The 25,524-nt window shown below is 42.9% G+C and overlaps 1 protein-coding gene and 1 pseudogene across 10 annotated transcripts in view; both read right to left on the minus strand.

Annotated features, from left to right (window-relative positions):
- LOC119977609 (mitogen-activated protein kinase kinase kinase kinase 4) overlaps positions 1 to 25,524 on the minus strand; it is a 399,419-nt gene that overhangs the window by 362,855 nt on the left and 11,040 nt on the right. The window lies entirely within an intron of this gene.
- On the minus strand, positions 4,094 to 4,322 carry LOC119977913 (annotated as a pseudogene).

The raw sequence follows: 25,524 nt of genomic DNA on the forward strand, positions 1-25,524 counted from the left end.
TTTAACAATTACAAATCAACATATAATTTGAATTTGATATCATCCTGATAACCTACCTGTCTTAATGCAAAGAAACAGATGGATTAAAAACTTGATTTGCCCATACTTGGTATACATGCATGACAAAATTATGAACTTCTCACCCTTGCTTTTCCATCCTCTGTTTAAAGGCAGAAGATCACTCGGAGCAGGTGCATCAGAACTTTTACCAGTGTTGTGTGAACACCTGATACTTTATACTCAAGCTCTAATCGTTACAGATCTTCAAACGGTAATACAATGCATACTTGAGTCTCGGACAGGGGTTAAGCGCCTTGACTATCCACTACCATATGAAGAAAAACCTGCATTCGTTACTTTCTTTACTCGACAGCTTCTCTTTATTCTTCTCTCCCATTGCCCCAACCTACCCTCGGAATTAGCAAGGGCATCAGTCAACAATTAGGATATCTTTCATTCACCACGAGAATGATTTCATCCAGCCAGCCAAATTCCAATCATCAAGTTAGAAAATAGGCAAATTCTCAGTAAACCAAATATTGCCAATATTAAAATGTTGTGTGTACATACTTCAAAATGCAAAAAATGAAATGATACTGGCATCTTTCTGAAAGAGAAGTAATCCAATTTACCGTACCTATAATTATGTCATATCGAGCAAAATGGCAAGTTGTACAAAAAAAGCTAAAAATGCAAACTAACTATTAAACTCACTTCTTTCCATTTTTCGAAAACAAAACTCTGCAACATGGTTAAGGAATTCTAGTTTATACACCATGGGTACAATCTGATGGAAATGAAACAGTCCCGTGTCGAGCTACTTTAGCCGTACGTTTCCCAGTGCTTGCAGTGCCGAGAAGGACCCCGCTATCTAATGGGACTAATCAATTGCGGGGTCTCAGCAGGGGAAGCCCCACTGATGCCATACTTAGGTCTCATTTCCTGCACTGAGGAGCTCTGCTCACCTATTCAGCAAGAGATCAGAGACGCTCCAACATGACCCAAGGACCCCTCCAATGCATCTATAACGGGATCACCGAGACTCCCACACCCCATCTAATAAGGCCAGGGCTCCCCCGGGCCTGATCCCCGGCGCAGGCAAAGTGCTACCTGGGCACCCTGGCAGTGCCACCTGCGCACCCTGTCCAGAGCCCAGCCACCCAGGGGCCCCCAATCCCCTGTGGAGTTTGCACATTCTCCCCATGCCTACGTGGGTCCTCACACCCACAATACAAAGATGTGGAGGGTAGGAGGATTGGCCACGCTAAATTACACTTTTATTGGAAAAATTTAAAAGTAAAATTTTCAAAAAATTGCCAAAGAAGGATCCGGCCACGCAGGATTTACCAGCCACATTGCGCCCAGAGTCGGGCCCGCTCAGTAGATCACTCCCCATATATAAATTCGGGGCAGTTATCGACAAATCCCTCATGTACAGGGCAGCATTTTTTTCATACTGTTCATCTCAGGATTGACAAAGCACAGTGACTAGCTAGAATTGGAGGGGAAGACAATATCCCTTGCTTTTGTCCAACCCTCTAAAATAGATTTGATGTCTTTTTTTTTTAAATAAATTTAGCGTAGCCAATTCATTTTTTCCAATTAAGGGGCAATTTAGCATGGCCAATCCACATACCCTGCACATCTTTGGGTTGTGGATGCGAACCCCGCACAGACAAGGGGAGAATGTGCAAACTCCACACGGACAGTGACCCACAGTCGGGATCGTACCTGGGACCTCTGCGCCGTGACGCAGAGTGCGATCCACTGCGCCGCCTTGATTGATGTCTTAAAATGCAACAATGACCGTCTCTGCAGATATCTACCTTCATTTAAACACTGATTTCCCACACTATGTACCTCTTTCTTTTTAAATTTAGAGTACCCATTTCATTTTTTCCAATTAAGGGGCAATTTAGCATGGCCAATTGACCTGCCCTGCACATCTTTGGGTTGTGGGGGTGAAACCCACGTAAATACAGGGAGAACGTGCAAACTTCACATGGACAGTGACCCAGAGCCGGGATCGAACCTGGCGCTGTAAGGCAGCAATGCTAACCACTGCGCCGCCCATACTATGTACCTCTTTGCAGTTAGCCTTCAACTCAATTATCGAACATGGACCAACAATTAATATTTCAAGATTAAGCCAGGCAAAAGTCATGGGGATTTATATGCCAGACGATTTCTCAAATTATTCTAACAAATAACAGCTAGCCTTAAACAAGCTACAGTTCCTCATAGCTCAAGGGGTGAAATAAAAGTAACTCTTCGAAAATATTTTTTAGAACATAAGAACTGGGAGGAGTAGGCAATTCAGCCCCTCGAGCCCCCTTCACCATTCAATACGATCATGGCTGATCTCACCTCTACCTTCCTGCCCACTCCCTATCACCTTTCACCCCGCTACTAATTAAAAAACCTATCTATCTCCTCAAATATTTGTGTTCTGACATTCACTCCACTCTGGGGTAGAGAATTCCACAGATTCATGACTCGAGTGAAGTAATTCCTCATCATTTCGGTTTTAAATCTGCACCCCCTTAGCCTAAAACTATGGCCTCTCTATAATAATAATAATCTTAATTAATGTCACAAGTAGGCTTATATTAACACTGCAATGAAGTGTGAAAATCCCCAGTTGCCACATTCTGGCACCTGTTTGGGTACAGAGAGGGAGAATTCAGAATGTTCAATTCACCTAACAGCATGTCTCCCGGGACTTGTGGGAGGAAGCCCACACAGACACAAGGGAACGTGCAGACTCTGCACAGACAGTGGCCCAAGCCAGGAATTGAACCTGGGCCCTGGTGCTGAAGCAACAATGCTAACCACTGTGCTACCATGCCGCCCAATTCTGAAACCAACAAAGGCGAAACATCCACTCTATGTCTACCCTATCGATCCCTTTTAGCATCCTATATACCTCAATTAGATCTCCTCATTCTTCTATACTCCAGCAAGTATAGGCCTAAACTGCTCAAGTCTCTCTTCACAAGACAAGTACTTCATCCCTAGCATCAATCTAGTGAATCTTCTCAAAACCATCTCCAATGTGTTTACATCCTTCCTCAAGGGGACCAATTATAGAACATGGAACATACAGTGCAGAAGGAGGCCAACCGGCCCATCGAGTCTGCACCGACCCACATTAAGCCCTCACTTCCACCCCATCCCCGTAACCCAACAACCCCTCCTAACCTTTTTGGACACTAAGGGCACTTTAGCATGGTCAATCCACCTAACCTGCACGACGGTTGGATGAAACGAGAGTACCGGAGGAAACCGACGCAGACATGGGGAGAATGTGCAGACTCCGCACAGAAAGTGACCAGCGGGGAATCGAACCTTGGACCCTGGTGCTATGAAGTCACAGTGCTATCCACTTGTGCTCCTGTGCTGCCCCTAAATACTGTGCGTAGTACTTTAGATGCAGTCTCACGAATGCCCTACACAGTTGCAACAGCACCTCCCTACTTTTGTACTCTATTCCTTAGCAATGAGTGCCTAAATTCTATCTGCCTTCCTTATTACCTGCTGTACCTGCATACTATCGGCGATTTGTGCAAGGGGACTCAAATCCCTCTGCACCAAAGCATTTTGAAGTTTCTCTCCATTTAGATAATAAGTTGCCTTTTTATTCCTGCAAGCAAAATGGATAACCTCACACTTATCCACATTAAATTTGATCTACCAAATTTTGTCCCACTAACCAATCCATTTGCCTTATTGCAACTTGCTTATCCATCTATTTTAGTGTCCTCTCTAAATTTGACGACAGTATATTCTATCCCTGCACCAAGTCAATAATATAGATTGTAAGTAGTTGGGCCCCTGAGGATCCAAGCCTGTGGCACACAGCTAGTTACAGCTTTCGAACCAGAAAAAGACCCATTGATCCCCACTCTCCATTTTCTATTGGTTAGCCAATCCTCTATCCAAGGTAATATATTGCCCCAACCTCATAGGATCTTACCTTGTGTACGTATTAATCTTTCTGTGTGACACCTTATCAAATGCTTTCTAAAGTCCAGACAGAAACATAACGGGCAGGATCCTCCGTCCCACCGCACCCGTTTTTTGGCAGATTTTTTTTATTTTATCCGAGTTACAAAGCCAGGGCTCAGATTGTGGATCAGAGGCAAACCCCTAATCCAGCTCCTTGCCTGCTCCAAAAACCAATTCAAAATGAATTCAATTCATGGTCCCCATAAAGGAGACACACCAGATCTGAGCCAAAAGGCTCAATCTACACTCGATCTTAGCCAAAAGGCCAAGAACAGATACTACACTTGATCTTAGCCAAAAGGCCGAGAAGCGATTCTGGCAGATTTTAATCAACTTTCATGAATAAAATCATTGATTTTTTTTTGAGGTGGTAAATTGAGAAAATCAGTTTTTACCCAAATTTTAGAAACACACTTAAAATTCCTATTATTCCCTTGTTGTGAATCATTTCAAGCAATTCACATGCCAATTGCATCCGCAAGTCCAGCTCGCACATTGCATACCTTATGCCAGGGGTGGGCATGCGGCCCGCCAAAGGTATTTCTGCGGCCCACCAAGTCATTTAAAAAAAATAAAAAAAAAAATTTTTTTTTTAAATTTTTTTTTTTTTAATTTTTTTTTTTTAAGGTTAATGGGGGGGTGCTGTTGGGTTACTTACTGGTATAGGGTGGATACGTTGACTTGAGTAGGGTGATCATTGCTCGGCACAACGTCGAGGGCCGAAGGGCCTGTTCTGTGCTGTACTGTTCTATGTTCTATATGAGGCGCCCAGAATCATAACCGGGTGAAGTAATTATTTTACTTAATATACTATGCGGCCCTTTGTGAATTGTGAATTTCTGAATGTGGCCCTTGCACGGAAAAGTTTGCCCACCCCTGCCTTATGCAGTGATAACCTGCAGACTTGATGCACGTGCATTTCGGTTTCAATTTTCAGTGGAGAAAAAATAAAAACTTTGCAATTTGGATTGAGCGTGTTTTTGAAGAACCAGAGAAGTTACAATGCAGAAGAAGAGGCTATTCAGCCCATTATATCTGCACCAGGACAAAGAAAAAAAAAGGAAGAAAAGGAACTAGCCACACATTTTAATCCCACTTTCCAGCAACTGGTCCATAACCTCACAAGTTACAGCACTTTAAGATGCAGATCCAGCTAACTTTTAAATCAGTTGAGTGTTTCAGCCTCAACCATCAACTTCGGCATGAATGGGGCGGCACAGGGTGCAGTGGTTAGCACTGGGACTGCGGCGCTGAGGACCCGGGTTCGAATCCCGGCCGTGGGTCATGTCCGTGTGGAGTTTGCACATTCACCCCGTGTCTGCGTGGGTTTTACCCCCACAACCCAAAGATGTGCAATCTTCCACAGCACGATAGCATAGTAGTTAGCATTGTGGCTTCACAGCACCAGGGTCCCAGGTTTGATTCCCTGCTGAGTCACTGCCTGTGCAGAGTCTGCACGTTCGCTCTGTCTGTGTGCATTTCCTCCGGGTGCTCCAGTTTCCTCCCACAGTCCAAAGACGTGCAGGTTATCCTATCCCTAGCACTCTATCCTACACCCCCAGTGGCGGCAGTAGCGGAAACTCCGCCACCTGCCGCCTAACAAATGCCCTAACCTGCATGTACCTGAAAGTATTCCCGGGGGTGGGTGGGGGGACCCCACTTCCCCTCCAACTCCTCTAAAGTCGCAAACTTCCCATCAAGGAAGAGGTCTCTCATCCGCCTGATGCCTGTCCTATGCCAACTCAAAAACCCACCATCTATTGGCACAAAGATATTAAAGCACCAATAGTCCCTGAAGACGGAGATCATTAGTCAAAAGTGATTCATAGAATTATCGTAGAATTTACAGTGCAGAAGGCGGCAATTTTGGCCCATCGGCTCTGTACCAGCCCTTAGGAAAGAGCACCCCACTTAAGACCACACCTCCACCCTATTCCTGTAACCCAGCAACCCCACCCAACCTTTTTGGCACCAAGGGAAATTTAACATTGTGGAAACCGGAGCACCGGGAGGAAAACCACGCAGACACTGGGAGAACGTGCAGACTCCACACAGACAGTGACCCAAGCCGGGAATCAAGCCTGGGACCCTGGAACTGTGAAGCAACTGTGCTAATCACTGTGCTGCCACACATCAGTCCAATGTCATTGCATTGTTTCCTGATGACATGATCATAACTATTCCCTGTGCACAATGATTTTTAATATCACACCATAATAGCGGCAGGTAAGTAAACATATCGATTGATTGATATTTATTGTCGCATGTACCGAAGTACAGTGAAAAGTATTTTTCTGCGGCCAAGGGAACGTACACAGTAGACCAGCGTTCTTAAAACTCGTGGGTCGCGGGCAGGTATCGGGAGGGTCGTGGAGCCGTCCTTCACGGCGCTCCCGATCGCGCAAATCCCTGTGCAGCAGCCGGCTGTTAATAACGCCGGCTGTAAGCGGCCATTAAAATGGCCGTGAACATGTAAAAAAAAAATTGGCCGCATTGCGCATGCGCGCCCGATCATCGGCGCACATGTGCAGTGCGGCCACTATTTTTGTTTTACAAGTTCAGGGGGTTTTTATTCATTTTATTCATTTATTTTATTCATTTTTATTTTTTTAATTTATTTTATTCATTTTATTTCTCTTTACAAGTTCAGGGGGGTTTATTTGATAAAATTTTACAGGAAAAAATGCCGAACTTTGGACAGATGTAGACTCCATACTTTCCAACACCTGAAGGCTTCACCTTCATCCAACAGGTTCCGTTAGAGGAGTGTGTACGAGGGCCAAAGGGACCCAAAACCATTTCCTCCATTTTTATCAGCAGCAAACAAGGTAAGTGAAAATAATGGGTCGCGAAGGTCGGCCGGGTTGGGTCGCGAAGGTCGGCCGGGTGATAAATATGGGTCCCCGGAAAAGAGTTTGAAGAACACTGCAGTAGACAAAAGAATAATCGACAGAGTACATTGACAATCTCAACATTGAATTATAACTGCTTCCCCAGTCATATAAAGCCGACAACCCAAATAACCCAGGTTTTTCAATTTTATTTTTAGTTTTTAAAAAGGCTATCTTGGGATTAAGCGCAGGTCTTACAGTGAGTGCCAAAAATGTGGTGCCTATGATCTGATTGAATAACTGTGCTTGTCATGTAACTTCCTGTAATGTTCTTCAAATCGTTAACTTGTTTTCAGTTTCTGTGAATTTACCCAGGTTTTTAGGGTATAACTTTTACCAATAATTTCCCCCTTTTTAAAAACAAAAATACATTTAAAAACCCATAACTTCTGGCCATTAGCAATTATACTGACTTCAAAGAAGGTCCTTGAGATTTTTACAAGGTGAAGGAAGATTCTCAAATTGTAGAATTGAAAGTGAAAGGATCAAAATTGACCTCACAAGCGTACATCAATTGGTCTATAATTAATAAATTTAGGCAAACACACAAGTCATACCAATTCCGCATACAAAATTCAATTGGTGAATCTGTTACTATGTGTAGCACAGGGTAGCTAAATTGGGCTACTTATTCAATGGCCAGTATTAATTCTAGGGCAAATTGATCCAAAGTTCACCCCTTTTGGAGGTCACTGATGATAACTAAATAATTCTTACTGGAAGTACTATTGGAGGATTAATACCGACAAGAGAGGCACAAGCTTCTGTTAGCGCTGTTGAATTCCACCCTCACGTACAGGAAATTGATGGGACTTGACCGCTTAGGAGCCAGGGCATGTAAGGGAGTGACATCCAGAGGTATTGGACTGATCCAAGGAACATAAGCCTTTTCTTCCTTTTCAAACTTCACCTGACAACTGACTTTTGTTGAATTTGAGAGAAGGAAAGATGCAGGGAAAAGTTGGATTTTTAATCAAAGAAAACAGACAAGAGAGTTCTTCAGCGATTAATGGTACATAGATCATTACAATGTGTCTTGTGAATGAAGCAGATGACCTGAGAACACAGACAGACTCCATGATATACCTATTACTGTAACATGGCGAAAAGGAGGCCAAAATAGGCAGCCCAATGTTTCTGCTTATAAGGTTTTCAGACAGGATAGAGAGGAGGTTAAAAGGAGAGGGCAGGATAGGTGGGAGCCTTGCTGTATTGGATAAAGAAACAATTACAGCTCTGAGGCAGAATGATATGCTAGAAGCAAAATCATAAAAAGCCATTCAGGTTGAATTGTGGAACAAAAGCAGGCAATGACATTGCTGGGGGTACAGACCAGCCCAATTCAACTAAACTAGTCAACATAACTACAGTCAACATGGAGTTATCGAGAGAAAGTTGATTAATCCGTGTTCCTCCTCAATTCATATGGTGTCTCAGAGCCTTTACTCACCAGTGAGGTCATGCCTATAAATACTTAGGCTATCACTTCTTTAACAATATAACTTTAGCAGTCCAGCAGTCCTTTGGCTGCAGGCGTGGTACCAAGAGGATTAAAAAATGCTGGTCAGAGCCTTTGATATTTATTTCCATGCTTCCCTTAGCAGTCTGGGAAGCCTTTTATCTAGGCCTGGTGGTTTAACCACTTTTGAGGATGTCGAACAGTAACATTTCCTTTCAAGTAAACATCATGGACACATAAATCTATTTTATGAATACATTTTTTAAAAAGGAGAAGGCAGTGGTAGACTCCTCGTTATTAAAGTGTTTCCGAAGTTATAACTAAATTCATCTTCTTTGGGTCCTTGCATGACTGAAGAGTCTGATTGGAGACCAGAAATTTTAAACTTTTCTCTCGAGTTATAACTATTCTAAATCTAACTGGATTATGATCACTACCGCTAAAACGCTGTTACATTAATACACCTTCCAACAGCTCAGATCCATTCTATCTCCATCTGACTATTTAGAAGGTTAGTTGGGGGGTGGGGAGGGGGGGGGGGGGGGGGGGGGGGGGGAGAAGGCAACTATGTGCCTGGAGATATTAGGCAGTGGCATGATCTCAATTACATTTCACAGAAGAGGGAGTTAAAGCAGACATTGTAGATTAGGAGGAGAAATATTAAATATTGGATTGGATACACACAAGAGGGGAAATATTACTGTTCAGCTTCCTCGAGGCCTAGATAAAAGACCTCCCAAACTGCTACAGGAAACAAAGAAATATATATCAATGGCTCGGACCAGCATTTTCCAATCCTCTCTGGTACTATGCAGTAGCCATTGGACTGCAAGACTGCTAAAGTTATATTGTTGTTTAAAAAAGGAAGAAGGGATAGTCTTAGTAATTATAGGTATAACCTCACTGGTGAAAAAAGTTCTGAGACATCAAATAAATTATCTTTTGGAGGGGCACAGATTAATCGACTACAGTCAGCATGGAGTTAAGGAAAAGTTATGTTGACCAACTTTGTTTAATTTGTGAGGACGTAACAAGGGCCAATGATGGTAGCACATTTGATTTAGTACATACGAATTTTAGCAAAGCTTTTGACGGTCCCACATGGCAGACTGTCAGAAAGTTAAAGGCTCACGGGATGCAAGGGAACGTGGCAATTAGGATCCAAAATTGACTTTGTGGCAGGAAGCTAAGGTTTATGGTCAATGTTTTTTTTAAGATTGTGATTGGAACTTTGCTTTCAGTAGGTTCTGTAGGGTTGAGCACAGAAATCGCTTGCCATTCATGGTACATCAATGATTTAAATTTAAATGCAGGGGGCTTGATTACGAGGAAGAAAGCTGGAAACTGCAGGAACATTATTAATAGACTAGTAAGATGGACAGAAATGCAATAACTAGAATTCAGTCTCAAACATATGACAAAACGGAGTTGAGGTGGACAAACAAGGCAATGGAATATAAAATTTAGGATTCTAAGTGTAAGGGAACAAAGGGAACTTGGAATATATATCCAAAGAGCCTTGAAGGTAACAGGACAGGTGGATAAGATAACTCAGAAGGCTTATGGGAAGGTTTCCTTTACTGATCAAAGCCAACAGTTAAGAGCAGGAAGATTATGCTGCAACTGTGCAAAACACTAGTGAGACGACACATGGTGCACGGCATAGTGTTCCGGTCAACATAGTAAGGAAGGGTGCGATGAGATTTGGAAAGATGTATCCAGGAATGGAGAATTTTAACTGTGATAGAGATTGGATAGGCTGGATTCTTTTCTTTGGAAGAGAGGAGATTGAGGGGAGATTTAATTGTATATATAATTCTAAGGGGCCGAGATAGAGTGGACTGCAACTGTGTGAATTGGTCAGTAACTGGGGTTGGAGAGGGCACAATTTTAAACTAATTGCTAGAAGAATTAAAGAAGAGTTGAAGAGTACTTTTTCACCCAGAGTGTGGTGGAGGTCTGGAAATCACTGCGTTGGTTCAAAAAGAAAACCCGGATACACACTAGAAGTGCCATAACCTAACTACTTATAGGTTAAGAGACGGAAGATAGGATTAAACTAGATAGCTCCTTTTCGACTGACATGGACACAATAGGCCGTATTACCTCCTTCAGTGCTCTACATTTTTCTGTTTCTATAAACCAGCCATGCTAGTTTGGTTGTTAATCTTTAAACTTATATCAACTCAGGAAACAATGTCCCATGGCATTCGGGAGTAAAGACCATCTGGATCCAGACTGAAGACTAATATAGCCTAAGGGACAATCTCGTACAATAACGACTGCATTTGGGTTGAAGTAAAACCAGATGGTCAGATGCTGGGAGAAAACAATCCCAGCATGATGGCTCTACACTCATGTTCAACATCTCCAGAGTTTTAAACATTTTCAAGGAATATAGCATTAAGTTCAAATATAACTTACTTGAAGCACAATTAAGTAACAACACTGCCAAGAAATGCCCTTAGCTCCTCTAACTTAGGGTTTTTCAAACTCAGGGTCGCAACAGGTGGGTCAGGAAGCGATCGATCGGAGCATTCCTGATCACTGGATAAGCGCTCAACGGCTGTGAACAGCTTTTAGGTTTGGACTGCCGGCTCCCCACACATGCATGCCCCCTCAGTCGGATCCAGCAGTGCACAGGCTTGGAGCCCCAGGGGCACACCATCTCCTCCCGACGACATCACACTATCCCAGGACCAAATTTATTTTTAGAAACAGCAGAATCTTCCCACCAGAAGCAGTGGCAGAGACCAGGTCACATGCTCGGCACATACACTGACGGCACCGTCACGGTCTGTACTTTTGGCGCAAAATGACGAGGGAGAGATTCTTCCATTTCGTAGGTACCAGCAAGCAATCAGCAGGACTGTGTAAAGAACCGAGGATGAATCATTTCGTAATAAAGGAAAAGAGCCAGGGTTTCAACTGAATCTGCTGGAGAGACCTACTCAGGAGGGTCCACGGCTGGTGTGATCTCCAGGATCTCTGATGAGCAACCCATTAAGAAGAAGCTGAAATCGGGAACAAAGCAGTAGAAAGATGCTTTCTTGAGGTATAGCTTTATTAATTGTGCCAATGCAAATCAAGATGAAAAGCCCATGTATGTTATGTGCAGGGAAGTATAAACAAATGAAAGCTCAAAACCCTCAAAACGTCAAAGACATTTGAAGACTAAGCATGGCAAGTTAGAGGCCAAACCTCTTGATTTTTTTGTCAAAGGAAGCAGCGAGAATTGAATCATCAGCTGAAGTCCTTAGCAGAAATGTAATATAGAATGACAAAGCAAATGAGATTGAGGACTAAGCAGGCTCACCGATCGCATTAAAGGCAAGCAAAAATGGTGTGTCACGAAGTTCAGGTAACGTGGATCCATTAGGCCCAGCCTAATGCTCTCGGAACATAGGTTCAAATCCCACCATGGTATAATTTTTCCTTTAATCTGGAGCTGAAGCTACGATCAGCAATAGTGATCATGAAATTATTACTGATTGTTATAAAAACCCATGTAGGGGCAGCACGGTGGCCTAGTGGTTAGCATAACCGCCTCACGGCGCTGAGGTCCCAGGTTCGATCCCGGCTCTGGGTCACTGTCAGTGTGGAGTTTGCACATTCTCCCCGTGTCTGCGTGGGTTTCGCCCCCACAACCCAAAAATGTGCAGAGTAGGTGGATTGGCCACGCTAAATTGCCCCTTAATTGGAAAAAATAATTGGGTAATCTAAATTTATTTAAAAAAATAAAAAAATAAAATAAAAACCCATGTAGTTCACCAATATCCTTTAGGGAAGGAAATTTGCCATTCTCACCTCATTTGGCTTACACACAACTTCAGATCTGCAGCAATTTGTGATCCACAGAACTGTAACAGAATAAATACTCCCAAATATGTCTAAACGAATGCAGCTTTAACAAAATTTAAGAACAACAACATCATCCAGGATAATGCAGCCTGCTTGTTTGGTACCATATCAACTGCATTAAACATTCACCCCAGAACCAGCACACTGTAGCTGCAGCATGTACAACTTAAAAGACGCACTTCAGCAACTTGGCACAGTGCCTCTGACAACACCTTCCAAACCTATGATGGACAAGGACAGAAGACACATTGGAAAGCCACCATATGCAAGTTACCCCTCAAAAGCTTACATCATCTTAACTTAGAACTATATTACTATTCCTTCATCAATACTGGGTCAAAACACTGGAATTCCTTCTTGAACAGCACTGTGGGCGTACCTGTGCCACATGGACTGCATCGTCCACGAAGACTGGTCACCAACATTCTGCCACCCACACCGAATGGATCAACCTGTAAATACTACAGCCACAAAATCAGGGCAAGGTACAGGAAATCACAGCTTATTCAACTCTGTAAAGTTTTTAACGAAAATATGTAATTTTAAGAAAGCACAGAATAGTCAAGCAAGAATCAGTCACAGTCGTACTCAGAATTATATCGGTCAGCCGTATGGTAGTACAATGGTTAGCACTGTTGCTTCACAGGGCCAGAGACCCGGGTTTGATTCCCAGCTTGGGTCATTGTCTGTGCGGAGTCTGCACGTTCTCCCCGTATCTGCATGGGTTTCCTCCGGGTGCACCAGTTTCCTCCCACAAGTCCAGAAAGACTTGTTAAGTGAATTGGACATTCTGAATTCCTTTTATTCTGAATTTTCCCTCTGTGTATCTGAAAGGGCACCGGAATGTGGCGACGAGGGGATTTTCACAGTAACTTCATTGCAGTGTTAATGTAAGCCTATTTGTGACAATAATAAGGATTATTATTATAAACTTCTCCATCACCATCATCATCATCGCCAGAAATGTCCTGTGAGGTCAGAGTCATAAATCATTTTGCATGTCAATGTCAACTATGGGTTTCTGGCATAAGTTCAGGCAACACAAAATAAATACTACGCATGCTCTGGAAAAATAAAAAGGGTTTTTCTCACTCAGCTGGACAATCTGATCTTAAATCTGTACAACTAACAATCCAACAGAAATCACTAGCTAAGGTTACCTCAATATGGTGCAATAATTTATTTATCAATGTCATTAAAATGTAAAAATGCTCTTTATTTGCTCTAATTTGTTTCCTTTCCAACTTTCTTCATATTCCTTCTCAAAGCACAATTCCACAAACAGTTGCTCTCCACTTTTGCATGAAATTAGATGTTGAGTGCTGGCAAACTCTCCGGTACCACAACTAAACCCAAATCACACCGTCACCGCACATCCACACCACTTATACTCGCAGCTAAAGTTCTTCGTATGTGTACTGGTACCATGGTAAACTGTAGGATCCATTGCCATTGCACAATCCAGGAATCAAAACGTGGAAACGTTCTACTTTTGTATTGCTCAAAAATAGGCACTACAGCAAGCCATCAAATATTGCTTAACCATTATTTAACAGCATTTCTGATCATCTTCCATTTTTAATCATCCGTGGATGTGGACATCACTGGCTGGGCCTGCATTGCCTTCCCAATCCCTAACTGCCCTTGAACGGAGTGGTTTGCTGGTTCATTGCAGAGCCAACCACATTGCTGTGGACCTGGCGTCACCTGGAGGCCAGACCAGGCAAGGATGGCAGATTTCCCTCCCTAAAAGGACATCAGTGACCCAGCTGGGCTTTTACGACAATCACAATGGTGTCATGGTCATCATTAAACACCTGCCACGGTGAGATTTGAACCCAGTCCCCAGAGCATTACTCCAGCTCTCTGGGTTACTAGTCCAATGGCAATATCACTTTGCCCAGATGAAGGCCCAGATCTTCCAGTCAGCAGAGGCGTGCATCCAATACGGTCTGTGATTTAATCTACCCACTAACTATTTCACACAAGAGCCTTCACATCGTCCAATCTCAGCTCCACCAAGGTGTCAGGAGTCCAATTGTTGAGTATAATTTCCGAGCAGCCATGCCTCCTTTTCTCATCATGAACTGAAGACATACGGGCTGCCTTCAGTTCACTGACTTACACTGTTTTAAATTAAAGTTATCAACCCCAACAATGCACAACCTCCCTTCACTGACTGTGCTCTCCTTCCTCCCTCCCACACGCCCTCAAGAATGTTTAACATCCCCACATCCCGCAGCCACTTCCTGACAAAGATTTTTTAAAATAAATTTAGTATACCCAATTAATTTCTCCAATTTAGCGTGGCCAATCCGCCTGGCCTGCACATCTTTGGGTTGTGGGGATGAAAACCACGCAAACACAGGGAGAATGTGCAAACTCCACACAGACAGGTGACCCAGAGCCGGGTTCGAACCCGGGATCTCGGCGCCGTGAGCAGCAGGGCTAACACACTGCGCCACCGTGCTGCCCTTCTTCCTGACAAAGAGGACTCTTCTGGCATTAGCCACACTGGAGTAAGGTTTCCAGAAAGCGAGTTAGAAGGGTGCGGGAGGGGTTGAGCAATGCCCAGCGGTGGGGGGGGGGGGGGGGTTGAACATTGCTGGGGGTTCTAGAGTGCATTCACGCTTCAGCCAATTTACTTGTTACATGGGCTTTGTAACGCTCTAAGTAAATCCATGTAAAAACCAGCAACGGTCAAATCTGCGCAGCTCTGGCCATTTCATCCACTACCGTGGGAATCGCAGAGCAATCAGAGCAAGGTAAAACTAGCAATCAGAGTCGAAGCATCCTGTACAAATACCACGATCGTGCGCATGTTGGGACTCCCTCAGAATCCCAACACTCATCAACAGCCTAAGTTGCATCTCCCCCATTTCGGAAGGTCTGGGCCATGATTTTCAAGTATCCAATTCATGCATACATATTTTCTACAATAACACATTTTATATTCTACATGCATATATGGTTTCACACAAAATTGCACTCAATACTGTGCACAGGTGAGCAACTTGCGTTACAAAAATAAACATTAACTCAGTTATAATGGATATACGAGGAAAAACATTATTGTGCAGCAAGAACAGAAAGCATACACTACCAACATCAGATCTCTTGCTGGATTTCTGCCATTATTGGTTTCAGTATTCAAACCCAATGATCTAATGCCAACAGAATTATTAATCCTCATCAAATGTCCTCCAACAAACCTGTTGGAAGAATGCAAAATAGATACCACTGCCAGGGATCAGGAAAAAACTGCCAGTTAATCATAATCTACTGTCCACTCATTATTTTGTTAAACACCATCTATGGGGGTAAATATATTAATGTAATTTTTAAAAATCGGAGGCTCAAATGATCCAAAAACTGACTGGTGACTCGCACAAATCTTTTATTTGTCGTGACTTGAAATTAATTGTGCATTTGTAATATCATATGCTTAAGACCCTTTGAAATAAGCAGTATCTTAAGTATACATTAATCGTATGCCAATTGTCCAATATGAAATTTGAGATGAAAGAAATAAGAGCATAAGACATAGGTGCAGAATTAGGCCACTCGGCCCATCGATTCTCCTCCACCATTCAATCAGGGCTGATATTTTTCTCATCCCCATTCTTCTGCCTTCTCCCCATAACCCCTGATCCCCTTATTAATCAAGAACCTATCTATCACAGTCTTAAAGCCACTCAATGATTTGGCCTCCACAGCCTTCTGCAGCAAAGAGTTCCACAGATTCACCACCCTCTGGCTGAAGAAATTCCTCCTCATCTCCGTTTTAAAGGATTGTCCCTTTAGTCTGAGATTGTGTCCTCTAGTTCTAGTTTTTCCTCCAAGTAGAAACATCGTCTCCACATCCACTGTATACAAACCTCGCAGTATCCTGTAAGTTTCAATAAGATCTTCCCCTCATCCTTCTAAACTCCAAGTACAGACCCAGAGCCCTCAACCGTTACTCATACAACAAGCTCTTCATTCCAGGGACCATTCTTGTGAGCCTCCTCTGGACCCTTTCCAAGGCCAGCACATCCTTCCTTAGATACAGGGGCCCAAAACTGCTCACAATACTCCAAATGGGGTCTGACCAGAGCCTCATATAGCCTCAGAAGTACATCCCAGGCCTTGTATTCTAGCCCTCTCGACACGAATGCTAACGTTGCATTTGCCTTCCTAACTGCCGACTGAACCTGCACATTAACCTTAAGAGAATGGTGAACAAGGACTCCAAGTCCCTTTGTGCTTCAGATTTCCTAAGAATCTTCCCATTTAGAAAGTAGTCTATGCCTTCATTTCTCCTTTCAAAGTGCATAACCTCACACTTTTCCACATTGTATTCCATCTGCCACTTCTTTGCCCGTTTGCCTAGCCTGTCCAAGTCCTTCTGCAGCCCACCTGCTTCCTTAATACTACCTGCCCCTCTACAGATCTTTGTATCATCTGCAAACTTAGCAACAGTGCCTTCAGTTCCTTCCTCCAGATCATTCATGTATATTGTGAAACTTTGTGGTACCATCACCGACCCCTGAGGCACACCACTATTCACCGGCTGCCATCCTGAAAAAGACCCCTTTATTCCCACTGTCTTCTGCCAAGATATCTATCCAATCAGCCAATCCTCTATCCACGCCAGGATCTTATCCTGAACACCATGGGCTATTAACAGTTTCCTATGCAGCACCTTGTCAAAGGCCTTCTGGAAATCTAAATAAATCACGTCCACTGGTTCTCCTTTGTTTAACTTCCTTGTTACTTCCTCAAAGAACTCTTAACAGATTTGTCAGACATGAACTCCGCTTGATGAAGCCGGCCATGCTATTGTATCATGCACTTCCAAGTACACCGCAACTTCCCTGCTAGGCTTCTTTTCCAATCAACTCTGGCCAGCTCCTCCCTTATGTCTTTGCAGTGACCCTTATTTAATTGTAATACCATTACATTTGATTGCAGCTTTTCTCTCTCAAACTGCAGGGTAAATTCTAATATATTGTGGTCAGTGCTCCCTAAGGGTTCCTTCATCTGACTTTCACTAATCAAGTCTGCTCCATCACCAAATCCAGAATTGCAGGGTCTGTCACAAGCTGCTCCCTTCTAGTGGCGCCTTCTCCTCCAAAACAGCCCGTAAACCACCGATACTATCCCCTTCTCCAGTCCCCCTATCAGCACCTCCTCCAGCAATGCGAAAGCTGGCTCAACTGGGAAGCTCTGTATCTCCCTTCTGGCAAAGTCTCAAACCTGCATACATCTAAATATCTCTCCCTGCTCCAGCCCATACTTTGCTCTCAGCTCCTTCAATTCCACAAACCGACCCCCAAGAAACAAATCCCCTTCTCCCATCTCCGAAAATCTCCATCCCACTTCCCTGGTTCAAATCTATGGTTCCCCGGAAGTATTATTACCTTTTTTACATGGCTTTTCTATCCCTTGATTTATTTTCTGCCCCACATCCTGACTACTGCCAAGGGGCCTGTACATAACTCCCATCAGGGTCTTTTTACCTTTGCGGTTCTTCAACTCTACCCACAGAGATTCTATGTCTTCTGATCCTATATCGCTCCTTGCTATCGATTTAACTTAATTTATTACTAACAATGCAACCACGCCCTTTTTTGCCCTTCTGCCTGACCTTTCGATAGCATTCAAGATGTATTGTAATGTAATTGGTAAAATTCTATTTTGAAGTAGAGAATTCAAATTATCTGGTGTATGCATCATGAATTCAAATTAATTGGCTGGTTGAATCATTCCCTCCCACAGGTCAACTACAAACGTCAACTGTAGCCCCAAACTGAGATCATAAAAAATTGGGAGGAGGCGGCCTTTTGGCCTAAATCAGCCAAAAAGATCATAGATGACCTTCCTGCCTGTCCCCGACATAACTCCCGACTCCCTTGAAAATCAAAAATCTTCGTAACTCAGCCTTGAATATATTGAAATATACCAGCCTCAATTTTTAAAAAAGATGCCCCTAGTTCTCGATTCTCCCATGAGGGAAAATATCCTTTCAGCATCTACCCTGCCAAGCACCCTCAAATCCTATGTTTCAATAAGATCACCTTGCATTCTTCTGAACTCCATGGAGTACAGGCCCAACCTACATAACCTTCCCTCACAAGACAATCCCTTCATCCCAGGAATCATCTGAATGAACTTTCTCTGAACTACTTCTAATCAAAGTATCTCTCTCCTTAAGTGAAACCCAAACTGTACAATTGTCTCACCAATGCCTTGTCTCACCAATTCCTTAGCTTTCAACTTAAATCCCCTTGCAATAAAGGCCAGCATTCCATTGGCCTTCATAATGACTTGCATGCCAACGTTTACGGATTCACGTACAAGGAGGGGCAGCAGTGGCAAAAGTGGTTAGCATTGCTGCCTCACAGCTTCAGGGACCTTGGTGACTGTGTATGCAGTTTCTCCCCGAGTCTTCGTGGGTTTCCTCCGGGTGCTCCAGTTTCCTCCCACAGTCCAAAGATGTGCGGACGTGCAGGTTAGGTGGATCGGCCATGCTAAATTGCCCCTTAGTGTCCAAAAGGTTAGATGGGGGTTACTGAGTCACGGTGATAGGATGGAGGCATGGGCTTACATAGGGTGCTCTTAGGGCCGGTGCACTCGATGGGCTGAATGGCCTCCTTCTGCGCTGTAAATTCTATGACACCCAGATCCCTCTGTACCACAGCATTCTGCAGCCTCGTTACATTTAAATAATATGCTGCTCTTCTATTCTTTCCCCCAAAGTGGATAATCTCTGGTTTTCCTAAATTATACTCCTCTGCCATTTGTTTTGCCCATCTACTTAACCTCTCCATATCCCTTTGCACCCTCCTCACAACATGCTTTTCCACCTATATTTGTATCATCCAAACATTTGGCTAGAATACATTATTTTCCTTCATCCAAGCCATTAATATAGAGCAAAATAGTTGAGGCCCCACATTGAACCCTATGGCACTGCACTAGTGACTGACTGCCAACCTGAAAATGACCCATTTATCCAGTACATTTCCTGTCACTTAGCCAATCCGCCACCCATTGCTAATATATCACCCCTATGTGGCACCTTACTAAACATCTTTTGGAAATCCAAATACTCATTTACTGGTACCCCTTTGTCCACCCCACTCATTACATTCTCAAGGAACTCTCATAAATGGATCAACAAATTTCCCTTTCACATCCTGTTCCATTTGGGAACTCTGGAACATCTCATGCGTCTCAGATAACCAGATGTGTAGGAATTGCCAAATAACTTTGCCAATAACAGGAAAACTCAAACCTATAACCTTCTGACCACAGGCGGAGATGATATTCTTATTGTAAATCAGGCCTATGCTTACTTGTCAATCGTTAAACAAACAATTCAGTTCAGTTGGCTGGACAGCTGGTTTGTGATGTAGAGTGTAGTATAGGTTCAATCCCTATACTGACTGAGGTTAATCATGAAGGCCCCACCTTCTCAATCTTGCCTGAGGTGGTGATCCTCAGGTTAAATCACCAAATTAGCTCGCCCCACAAAGGGAAAAGCAGCCCACGGTCATCTGGAACTATGACGACTTTACTGGATTTATATTTAGCATTTCCTCTCACTTTTGTGTTGTATTCTATTGTAAAAACCATTAGAACACTATACTATTGCTGCTGCTCAAGTCACATATTTTTGACATCCTTCATATGCACCATTCTCAATGCCAACAAAGCCGTTAGTCTGTATCAACCGCACAAACCAAATTAATTTTTAAATAATCTAAAATTTGGAACAATTGGTTTCATATATTTTTCCCGTATTATTAAAAATACACAAAACTGTACCCATAAAGATATTAAAATGCAGTGCAACATTCCAGCCTTAATTCCTTTAAAGAAAATTACTTTCACGCCATATTGGTCTACTGTTGAGACTTTCGCAAACATGTGTCCTTAGAGGAGTAATACAATACCAATGCAAGCTGTACTGATCTAATTTCTGCAAAAAGGCAAAAACAAAATTTTCTAATGTAGCGTTGTATTTAATATTGATAAAAATACGTACTAATATTAACATTCCTACAAGACATACTAATATTAACTTGACGTTCAAGGACGGGATGGAAGTTGCCACAGTTCTTCATTTGGACCCCAAAATAACTAGTTACGCTTCAGGTTTTATGCAAACAGAAAATCAACAAAACATTGACTATTCATACTAATTGAACTACAGTACTATTTCTACACAAATTTTCAGCAACTAAATAAGTTTTTATTCATCCATCGGATGTGGGCATCACTAGCTGGGCCATTCCTAATTCCCCTTGCAGTTAAGAGTGAACCACATTGTTGTGGATCTGGAATCACATGTAGGCCAGGCCAGTTAAGGGTGGCAGATTCCCTTCCAAGGGTATTAGTGAATCAAATGGGGTTTTACAACAATCGACAATGGTCATTAGACTTTTAATTCCAGAATATATATGAACGTCAAAATTTGAAGCAGGAGCAGGCCATGCGGCATCTCAAGCCTGCTCCACCATTTGATATGATCATGGGTGACCTGGCTCTGCCTCTATTTCAATTTCCTGTCTACCCCCACACCCTTTGACTCCTCGTCTGTTAAGAATATAACTCAGCCTTGCAGATATTCAATTACCCTGCCTCCATTGCTCGCTCGGGAAGAGATTTTCACAGACTAACAATACAAAAAGAATTATATGGCTCCATTTTAAACGAGAGATCTCTTATTTCTAAGCTGTGCCCCCTAGTTCAAGGCTCCCCAACAAACATAGAACATAGAACAGTACAGCACAGAACAGGCCCTTCGGCCCTCGATATTGTGCCGAGCAATGATCACCCTACTCAAACCCACGTATCCACCCTATACCCGTAACCCAAAAACCCCTCCCTTAACCTTACTTTTTAGGACACTACGGGCAATTTAGCATGGCCAATCCATCTAACCCGCACATCTTTGAACTGTGGGAGGAAACCGGAGCACCCAGAGGAAACCCACGCACACACGGGGAGGACGTGCAGACTCCGCACAGACAATGACCCAGGAAATATTCTTTTGGCATCCACCTTGTCAAGTCCTCTGAGGATCCTAAATGTTTCAATAGAATCACCTCTCATTCTTCTAAACTCCAATGGATACAGGCCGAACCTGTCCAACCTATCCTCATAAGACGAGCTGTCATCATCCCAAGAATCTGCTTGGTGAATCTTTGCTGCACTGCCTTCAATATAATTATATTCCTTCATAAATAAAGGAGTCTAAAATGGTACACAATATTCCAGATGTGGTTTTACCAATGCCCTATACAACTATAGCAAAACTTCCTTAATTTTATACTCAATTCCCTTTGCAATAAACAACATTCCATTTGCCTTCCCAATCACTTGCTGTACTTACATACTAACTTTTGTGATTCATGTACCAGGACACCCATATCCCTTTGTACCACAGAGTTCTGCAATCACTCTCCATGTAAATGACATAACCAAAGTGGACAAGTTCACATTTTTCCACATATTACTCAAATGTTTGTCCGCTCACTTAACCCATGTCTCTTTGCAGATTCCTTATGGCCTCTTCACAAATTGATGTATTACCTATCTTTGTCCTTTCAGCTTGTACTCCTTATTTTAAGCCTCAGGTACCCAAAAGTAATCTTTTGTACTTCAAAAAATTCAGGACCGAATGTGCCTCATGAAACATGAAAAGCTAAACTTCCAAGCAGCATTTTACAGGTATGGCGACATTAGAGTGAACACAATTAGTGTAGTACGATGCTGCAATATCTTGGTTGTAAATTATACATCTCAATTTTTTTTTTAAAACAATCTGGAATGTGAAAGTAATTTGCCCTAAGGGTTTCTATTGTTCATTCATTAAAACATTTTCCTACAACTTTATTTATGACTACTACTAAACTCAAACGGCATAGATTGTTGTCCTCCCAGTGAATTAGTCAAAATATCAATAATCAGAATAGTTCCAAGCATCTGGATTGCGACTTAAAACTCCTGTTACCCATTAGATTATCCGTGCCATTTTCTAACCTACCCAAATTGAGCTCTGCATCAGGAGTTTCCCAGTTTACTTTAGACTGTAACTTTAGCAGCCAATTCATTCTGAACAGACAACTGCAATTATTTCCACGTATATGGCACATCCTTTCAACAACATGTATTTAAATAGCACTTTTAATAAAACATTCCAGGGTGCTTCACAGAAATGTTACATGCGACTCCAAACCACATAAGCAGATAATAGGCCAGCTGACCAAAAGTTTGGTCAAAGTAGTAGGTTTCAAAAAACAACTTTTTTTTTTCAAAAAGCAACTTAAATGGACAAAGGGAGTAGAGGGAGTGAAGCTTAGAACAGGGATTCCAGAGTTTAAAAGGTGTAGACAACTGAAGGCAGGGTGGTCAACGGGCTAGATAAAGGAAATTGGGACTCACAAATCAACAGAACTGAGAAAAACGAGTTCTCGGAGAGCTACAAGAGATGCAGAAGATGATAGATAGGGGAGGAACAGATGGATAAGATTTCTTTTAATAACTCCGCTGCTGGATAATGAAAAGTATTGAACACAGGTGAGGGGTGAACAGGGCTTGGTGCAAGTCAAGATGCAGGCAAAGATTGGACAGGGCTGAACGTTGACTAAAAGAGCATTGAACAGTCAAGTCTAGTATTAAAAGTCTAGCTGAAAGTTTCAGCAGCAGATTCATAAAGACTGGAATGAGTTATATTACAGAGGTGGAAGTAGGCAGCCTTGATGAGAGAGAAAGGATATGGGGTTGCAACCCCTAGTTGCGTTGGCCGTCAGGTTTCTCCCCCCTCCCCACAAAACTCCAGTAGCTCCAATGTAGTATCGAACTCCAGGCCACCTCAGTGCTGCCATTAACCAGGGACCCAATTGCAGTGCTATTAAACATAACACTGCCCCCTAGTACAAGTAAATAGTGCCTCTCTTTCTTCCCCCCCCCCCCCCACAAAACACCCCAAGCTTATTAGAGCTACATGCCAACAATTAATGCACCTTACATAATATCTTGTTGTGTCACCCTAGCGGTAAAATGTCGCATATTTAGCATTTATCATTTAACTGACCTTTGTCAGTTTTCAGACAATAATAGATACAGCTGTAAAACTGAACCTTAAAAGTACCATTAAAACCTAGTGATAACATCCTTATTTCATCACTATAAACTTGTAAAACTAATGAACTGTTCTGCACAGCATAAAGACATATCTCTAGGTATAAAATACCAAATCTGCTGGCATGTATTTACACAAAAGGTAGTGGAAATCCAACATAGATATCTCGAACGGGTTTCCTGAAAAGACTGTGGTGTTGAGTGAATTGGAGACGTCACAAGCTGTGGATAATGGGAAGCTGATGGATGTACTGCATTTAGATTTCCAGAAGACGTTTAATAAAGTGCTACAAATGTTATTTCGGAGAATAAAAGCTCATGGTGCGGCTTGGTGCACAGTGGTTAGCACTGTTGCCTCACAGCACCAGGGACCCTGGTTCAATTCCGGCCTTGGGTAATTGCCTGTGTGGAGTTTGTGCATTCTCCCTTGGTCTGCGTGGTTTTACTCTGGGTGCTATGGTTTCCTCCCAAAGTCAAAAAATGTGCAGGTTAGATGGATTGGCCATGCTAAACTGTCCCTTAGCATCCAAAAGGTTAGGTAGAGTTATGGGGCTATGCTTGGGGGGAGGGGGGGGGGGGGGTGTGACCCATGTAGGTGCTCTTTTGGAAGGTCAGTAAAGACTCAATGGGCCAAATTGTCTCCTTCTGCATTGTAGGGATTTGATGATTCCATGGTGTCAGGGGTAACCTATTGGCATGGATATTGGCTGGCTAACAGGAAGCAAAGAATAGGCATAAATGCATCTATTTCCAGTTGGCAGAATATAACAAGTGATGTGCCACAGGGATCAGTGCTGGGGCCTCAAAACCTTTTACCATTTATAGAAGATGATTTGGATGAAGGGACCAAAAGGTATGGTTGCTAGGTTTGCTGATGACACAAAGAAATGTAGAAAAGTAAGCTGTAAAGCAAGCTGTTTATAGGCAGCACAGTAGCACAAGTAGCTAGCAGTGTGGCTTCACAGCGCCAGGGTCCCAGGTTCGATTCCCCACTGAGTCATAGTCTTCGGAGTCTGCACATTCTCTCCATGTCTGCGTGGGTTTCCTCCCACAGTCCAAAGATGTGCAGGTTAGGTGGATTGGCCATGATAAATTGCCGTGTAGTGTCCAAAAAAGGTTAGGAGGGGTTGTTGGGTTATGGAGATAGGGTGGAAGCGAGGGCTTAAGTGGGTTGTTGTGGGCTCGATGGGCCGAATGGCCTCCTTCTGTACTGTCTGTTCTGTGTAAAGAGGACTCAAGAAGGCAAACAAGGTGATCTAGATTGGTTAAGTGAGTGGGTAAAGGTCTGGGGGATGAAGTAGAATGTGGGAAAGTGTGAAATTGGCCATTTTGGGAGGAAGAATTTTAAAAGTATATCATTTAAATAATGAGAGACTGCAGAGCTCGGAGATGCAGAGGGATTTGTCCTAGTGCATGAATCTCAAAAGGAGAGTATGCAGGTCCAGCAAGTAATTAGGAAAGCTAAAAGAAAATAATTTAATGCAAGAGGAAACGAATATAAAAGTATGGAGGTTCTGCTTCACTTGTACAGGGTATTATTGAGGTCATATCTGGAGTGCTATGTACAGTATTGGTCACCTTATTCAAGGAACAATATAACACATTGGAATCAGTTCAGAGGTTTACCAGGCTACTACCGAGAATGCGTGGGTTGACTTATAAGGAAAGGTTGATCAGGCTAGGCTTGTATCCAGAGTCCAGAAGAATAAAAGGCAACTTGATTGAAACCTTTAAGATCCTGAGGGATCATGACAGGGTGGATTGGAGAGGATGTTTTGGCATGAGAGGATCTAGAACTAGGGATAACTTTTTTGTGACTTCTGATGGTGGCCATGGAGTGAGTGGTCACACAGGGTAGCTCTGTTTCAAAGGCATTGGTTTGAGCTTGTTTTACCCAAAAGTGGGGTCGTTTTGACAGGAAAGTGTAGCAAGATGTGGAGGAGAAGTTAACCACAGGTTACCAGACCCAGCAAAAAAGTTATGGATCTGGCCAAGGAACTGAAGGAGACCTGTGACGCAACAATAACTGTGAAGCTGGCAGAGGGAGAAGGGTCATCACAAGTGGGAAAAGCCCAGATGGAGCAGTTGATGGCGTTTATCAGAGAACGGTTCTGTCAGCAAAGTAAGGAGATGGACCTTGACCGATCAAAGGTCATTGAGGGAGCAGTAATT

Source organism: Scyliorhinus canicula, chromosome 14 (assembly GCF_902713615.1).
Source record: "Scyliorhinus canicula chromosome 14, sScyCan1.1, whole genome shotgun sequence".
Lineage (NCBI taxonomy): Eukaryota > Metazoa > Chordata > Chondrichthyes > Carcharhiniformes > Scyliorhinidae > Scyliorhinus > Scyliorhinus canicula.